The sequence below is a fragment of the Gavialis gangeticus genome, unplaced genomic scaffold (genome assembly GCF_001723915.1).
Source record: "Gavialis gangeticus isolate Ggan-Ray unplaced genomic scaffold, GavGan_comp1, whole genome shotgun sequence".
Classification (NCBI taxonomy): Eukaryota; Metazoa; Chordata; order Crocodylia; family Gavialidae; genus Gavialis; species Gavialis gangeticus.
The window spans coordinates 157563281-157569718 of NW_017729025.1; the positions used below are offsets into that span (position 1 = coordinate 157563281).

At 44.1% G+C, this 6438-nt stretch overlaps 1 protein-coding gene across 2 annotated transcripts in view; it reads right to left on the reverse strand.

The window, feature by feature from the left end:
• LOC109299246 (ras-related and estrogen-regulated growth inhibitor-like) overlaps positions 1 to 6438 on the reverse strand; it is a 46742-nt gene that overhangs the window by 39360 nt on the left and 944 nt on the right. The gene's annotated exons all lie outside the window — the stretch shown is intronic.

The following is a 6438-nucleotide window of genomic DNA, read 5'->3' on the forward strand; positions in this document are numbered from 1 at the left end:
TTGACAGAGAGCAGATTTAGGCTAGATATCAGGAAAAACTTCACAGTAAGGGTAGCCAAAATTTGGAATGGGCTTCCAAGGGAGGTGGTGCTCTCCCCTACCTTGGGAGTCTTTAAGAGAAGGCTGGATAGGCATCTGGCTGGGGTCATCTGACCCCAGCGCTCTTTCCTGCCTAGGCAGGGGGTCAGACTCGATCTGTTGAGGTCCCTTCCAATCCTAGCATCTATGAATCTATGAAGTTTCTAGCCCTTGTGATTGTGAAAAAAGATCTTGAAAAGGAGGATTTTATAGGCTCAAAACACAGAAGGAAAAACAGGACCCACCATTTATAGCATCTCATTTTTTTCAGTCTTGGTTTTTGACTTTTGAATGGCTGAAGTTGGCAATACCTGAACCCTTCTGAGCCCCAGTGACTTCAATGGGTCTTTGCGTGAGCACAGGAATCTGTCTCTATGGAGCACTTTTACAGGACTGGATGCCAGACTATTCTTTTTCATTCTGGCTTTATCCAGGCCCAAAAGTTTCTCTGTGGTTTAGCTTAAATCAGTTAAAGATGACTATAAACCAAACTGGCTTTTCCCTCCTCCACATGCAGTCTTGCACAGTTTAACCATGGCTCATTGCTGTGTAGCTTAAACTTAGTCCCAATGACTAAACCCAAACAAGCCCGGTTTAAAACAAAAATCAGAGCCTTTTGCACTGATTCCACTTAACTGGTTTTATAACTGCATCTTAAAGCACACAAGAGCAATTTCCTCATATAGAAAAGACCTAAGATTCCTGGTGGCTTACAGGGATGATAGGTAGGCACGTGAGGGCCTAACAGTGGGTGAAGGGGAAGGTCAGTTATTTCTATATCAGTTATGGGTGGGCCAGACTGTCAAGAGACATGTGGGAATTGAGAGAGAAGGGAAAGACAGAGGAAGAAATGCACTGTGAATGAACTAAGGGAAAGAGGAGAGAGAAATGAGTAGGTACAGAACTGAAGATTGAGTTTCATGAGAACTTAGCTGTGATGGATGGCAGAACACAACATAGGGAAAGGAAGAAAGGAAAGGGGGACGCAAGGGAGAAAGAGAGAGAGAAAATGCCACTGAACGACACGGGGTAGAGATGAAGGATCACACCTCAATTCTGCACAATGGAAATGAGGTAAATGCACAGAAATAGAAAAGAGAAGAAAGAACAAACATACCACAGACAGGATGAGCTTTTAAAAAAAAGTATTCGACGAAGATCAATGCCAAAGCTTTGTGAAAAATTCATGCATAGAGTCACCATTTGATTACACACAAAATTGTGCACCAGTTTGCCAAAGTTAGTCATAAGCAAATGTTTGCAGACACCTAATTTTTGGACAAAAATATCATACTGGATTAGACAGTTGTGCATATATGCCCACAGCCGGGTAGACACATATGACCATATGTACACATGTGCTATCTGGGATGCGCCACTATAAGTTAGATGCGTGCAATACAATTGGAGTAGCCCACAAAATCTAGCTAGTCTTCCCTAGTACATAATACATGTGTGTTTAATATAGATGGGAATTATATCAGTACAGTGAGGATAGCTATGATGGAAGAGATTAATTTGTGACTGCAGTCTCTGACCTCACTGCTTCTCCAACTCTAGTCACCTTCTACAGCCAGTCCCAGCTGTCAACCTCTCCTGCTCTGAAGCCCTAGGCTGGCTCCTATAACTAGGCTCCTAAGTTAATTTGTCTATGGGGTCTTTTTGTTTTTAAATCGGGGTGGATCCATCAGCTCCTGCCTTTATTATATGAGGGGAAAGTCCATGGAGTCTTACAGACCTTGAGTTTCACTTTGCAGGCTTCCCATCGAACACTATGAATGTTGATGAGGTACCAAAATACCTTGGCGTCTCCTGTAATTTAATACAACTGCCCAACAGCGATGCCCAAGATCCTGCCACAGGTATTTCTCCACATCCGTAAAGTTGTGATCGATTTGTCCAAGAAAGCAGGAGACAGTCTGATAAGTCAATAATCTTGTTTTCTAGAAAGCACCTGATTATGTGTCATGCCTCCCTAAGCTGGGATGCCTGGTACTGCATGAGGAGAAGAACCAATTAAACTGCTTAAAAATTGGCTGAGATGCAAGAATATGATGGCAGCTGCCAGCAGAAAGAAGGGGATGAGGGCAGAGATGCAGGAGTGCATTCAGGGACCCATGAAAAGACCTTTTTTCATCTTGAACGTAAGCAATCTTGCAGAAAGGAGCATTTCCAAAGGGGATCTGGTTAACTGCATTAAGGTTGTATTTATAAATGATTAATGCATGTTTTGATAAATGGCTAATGGATTGTTTCAGAACACCAACAGGTTCCCCAGACTGACAGTTGTAAGTGGTTTCTTCCACCACCTACTGATGTGCTTACAGCCCTCTGGTAACACATGCTACTTATCAGTGTAATGTGCTTATACAATCTATTATTTAACTGCTCTTTATAAACAAAGTCTTCATGTTAAGCATTACAGGGGTTACACTGGCTAAAGTCAAAAGAAGAGGGCCGAAGATACCAGAGGAAAGGCAAGTGCTGGGACTGGGAGATGCTGAATTTATAAGCTTCTACCAGTGATTCATGTAATTCAATGCACGTCTAAACTTCTGACGGGCCTGAGCCTGGACTTTTGATGCTAACATATTCCACAACAGCAGTACTTAGCTCCTGCATGGCTCTGTGATGGCAACAACAATGGTTCTATCCTCACAATATTTCAAGGATGCTCATTGAGGATTTCAAGTTGGGTCTCAGCAGAGGACCAAGAGTTAGGCTGTTTTCAAGTCATGGATCATTTTCTTTCTGAAGATGCACCCTCAACTGTCTCTCTTAGTTTTAATAGCGACTGCATCAGGAAGAGATTTGTGGGGAACATGCCCTGTAGGTCTCCAAAGGTGACCTATAAGGGCAAGCTAATCAACTGCAAGGCTGTTCTGTGCAGAGATACAGTATCTCAAGCCTTGTGCTAGATAGATGCACCTTTATTTCACTTTCCACTTTCAGTCAGGCCATTAAAAGTCTGATTTCTAGCCTGACTCCCGCTAAAGTAAAAGGAGCCACCATTACATATACTTTAGCTGAAGCTGAGAGGATTTTACAAAGCTAAGTCCTTTATCCTCATCTCTAGCACCTGGCTAGCTCTCACATTTTGATCAGCTCGTAGGTGAAAATAGCTCTCTCTCCAGTTTTCTTGTGCTCACACAATTCTCCAGGAAGTGGGACACGAGAAACCTATGGAAGTGACTAACTCTAATCATGATAGAAAGGCTGGTCTTGCAGTTGAAGCACTGGACTCCAGAGATATGGATTCAGTCTCAGCAATTCTGCATGCTTCTAGGGGGTGGGGCCAATCACTCAAACCTCTCTCTCAGCACTATCTATAAACCAGGAATAACCAGTTTATGTCTATTTAAGATGTAAAGACGTCAGGGCACAGGATGTTTTAATCCAGCAACTAGCACAAAGGGGCTCAGATCTTGGTTGGGGTCCATTCTATCCCTCTGCCACAATACAAATATCCGTAACTCACATCACTTACTGCCCTGTGTGTGGGTGTTAAGCCACAGAAAGACTGGTTTGTATCAGATGACAATTTATTTATCAGCAAACCCTGGGATGTTCATTGACCTGTGGTGCTCTGCTAATGTCTGAAGATTGTGAAGCCTGACTGTTGGTGAACAAGAGCATCATCCCAAGCGGGAAATAAGGATGTAACCAAAATTCACCCTTCAGTCCATTATGAACCCCAGTCTTGGCCTCTCCTCACCTTCTTTCCATTCATTGGCTGCAGAACTTCACTGCTTTTTGATGTTTTTTGTGCAGTAACACCTCAAATGTGCCCCCTCAGACTCACCCCCTTTCTCCTTGAGGAAGATGTGAAGCCAGGACCTAGTAGCCTGCAAGTTCACCGTCTCCAGTGATGCTCCCCAATAAAACATTCGCTCTTGAGATCTGTATTATCAAACTAACCAACCTCGCTCAAGCAAGCTGGATATGAGTATCAGCTTGTAGGATGACAGAGACACGTTACAGCAATAGCAGAGCCTAAGGGAAAGGACACCAGGTGGGAGGCCTCATTTACACTGGGGATGTCAGCCAGGGCTGTAGCTGAACTGATCTGAAGCCACAATGGGTGACAGGCAAAGCCCAAATTCAGGCATCATCGCAGTTTGCCTCTGTTTGAAGCTGGGCCCAGCTACACCAGTTTTGCCTGCCTGTACTGTAAGCTTGCACTACGACACACACACAGGTGGCTAACCACTGGCATCTGTAACTAGAACCAGTCCCCAGGGCAGACAAGGCTTTTTAAACTTCTCTGAGTGCAGCAGTCTACTTTGATCTTTTAGAAACATCTCCCTTCCCTGTGAAAAAAAAAAATAATGAAGGAATTTTATAGAAGAAAATCATTCTTTTCAACCTCAGTTTCAATTGGTCCTAGAAAACAGGAACAGCTCCTTTTAATTATAATTAGAGGTGGCTGCAATTCCCAGGCGTCTGGTTCATCAAAGCTTGTTGCCCTCTCTCAGCAGTGCTTCTCATACTTTACAACCGGAGAGCTACCGAAGTACATCGGGGAAGCACGTATGTTCATACAGGAGGTTATGAGATTGCCTAGATACTGGCGTATGTTCCAACCAACGTTCTGCGGCATGAAACGCAGTTCATGTGCCTGTAATCCACTGCTCCATCTGCTCTCTCTACTTTCAATTAGTCAATTGGAAGTGGGCTGAATACCACATGTAGGTCCCTATCCTGCAAGCAGCTGGGTGCAGGTGGGTTCTCCCACCTGCCTGGAGCCCCAAGAGACTGTCCACCTTATACAGCTTGCAGGTTTAGAGTCTTTGACATTTAATGCACCCACGTTAGAGCTGCACTCAGGTGGGTGGCTGTCAGCTGCAACTGCGGTTCAGGCCAAGAGCTGCTGTCAGGACATTTCCCCAAAGGGAGGGAGAGGATTGCTTGAATGTGGTGTTTTGGTCTGAAATAACCTAGTTGAGATGTGCTGCAAAGCCTGTGGTTTGGGAGGTGAATTTTTATTTAGTGGTGGAAGTTGGGGTCTTACAGGAACTGGCGCAGAGCCATTTTGGTTTTGTGGATTAATGTCTCTGTCTGGAGAAGGACTGAGATGTTAGACCTAGGGTGGGGGTTTTTTTCTGTCTAGGGTAGACTGTATATTTCTCTTTCAAGGGCCACCAAATCTTGGCCACTGCAATCTTTGCATGGTTTCACACTGCAATCAAATTATGACTTTTCGAATTCAAATTGAAACACGTAGATTAACACCACGTGCCTCTTACACTTCTCTTTTAAACAACTCATGTTGAAAATTGACTTTTCCTTAGCTTTGAAGACAGGAATTCACTAGTCGACAAAGAAATAAGCTCACTGGATACTGTATATGGAAACGCACAACATTAACAGAATCTCTGAAGCCAAAGCAAAGCCTCTGCGGTGGCTGGAAGCCAGCAAGAGGTGCCATCTCTGTAGTGTATTTTAAGACTACTCCTTTTGTGAATTGGGCAAGTGAATTGGGAGGAGTGTTCATTAGAGAACATTGTGTCCTCCAGTCCTAGGTGACAACACAGCTGTTCCCAAGAGCTCTGTGTGGAAACTTGCATTTTAATTGCCAATACCACCGATCCCCACTAATACAGACAATGCAAACCTGTACGGACACAGACTTGCATCCTCATTATTAGCTGTATTACAGTAGCACCTACAGCCTCTAACCCTCTGGTGCCAAGCACCATATATAAAAATAGCAGAGACAGCAAATCCTCCAAAAACATACAGTCTAAGAAACAGAACAGACTCAGGGTGGACAGGGAAAGAAGAAGTAATTTGATTAAGGTCTCATGGCAGATCAGTGGCAGAACTAGGACTAGGACCCAGACTCCCCGACTCCCGGTCCAGCGATTTCTCCATGAGATCACACTGCTCTGGAATCAGAAAACTTCCCACATTTCAAAAGGAAACATATAGTGGAACCGGCTGCACTTAAAACAAACAAAACAAAAAATAAATCCTCACAATATTTTATAACTCCATGATATTTGTGGCTTATTTTAATTTATGAGAGAGCCCGGAAATGCAAGGTTCTTGATGGAGATTGAACTTTGATGTGGCTTGTAGATTCTTTTTAAAGGCAACTTCCCTATAATTACAAGATGTGCACCACTGACCCACCACGCTGTGCTTGGTTCTTCTAAACCCGGCTGATTTACAGCCAGCATTTCTGCAAAGGGTCGTTATTACACATGCCAAAAAATCCTTTGGACGTGACTGCAGAAGCACAAAGCACCGTGCAGCTCCAACCAGAGCCCCTGGAAGCAGAGCACCTCTCCAAATCAGGCCCCTTCTGTTTAGTGCCGGTCCACAGCAACCTCCCCCCCCCCCTCCACAGCCCCTTTC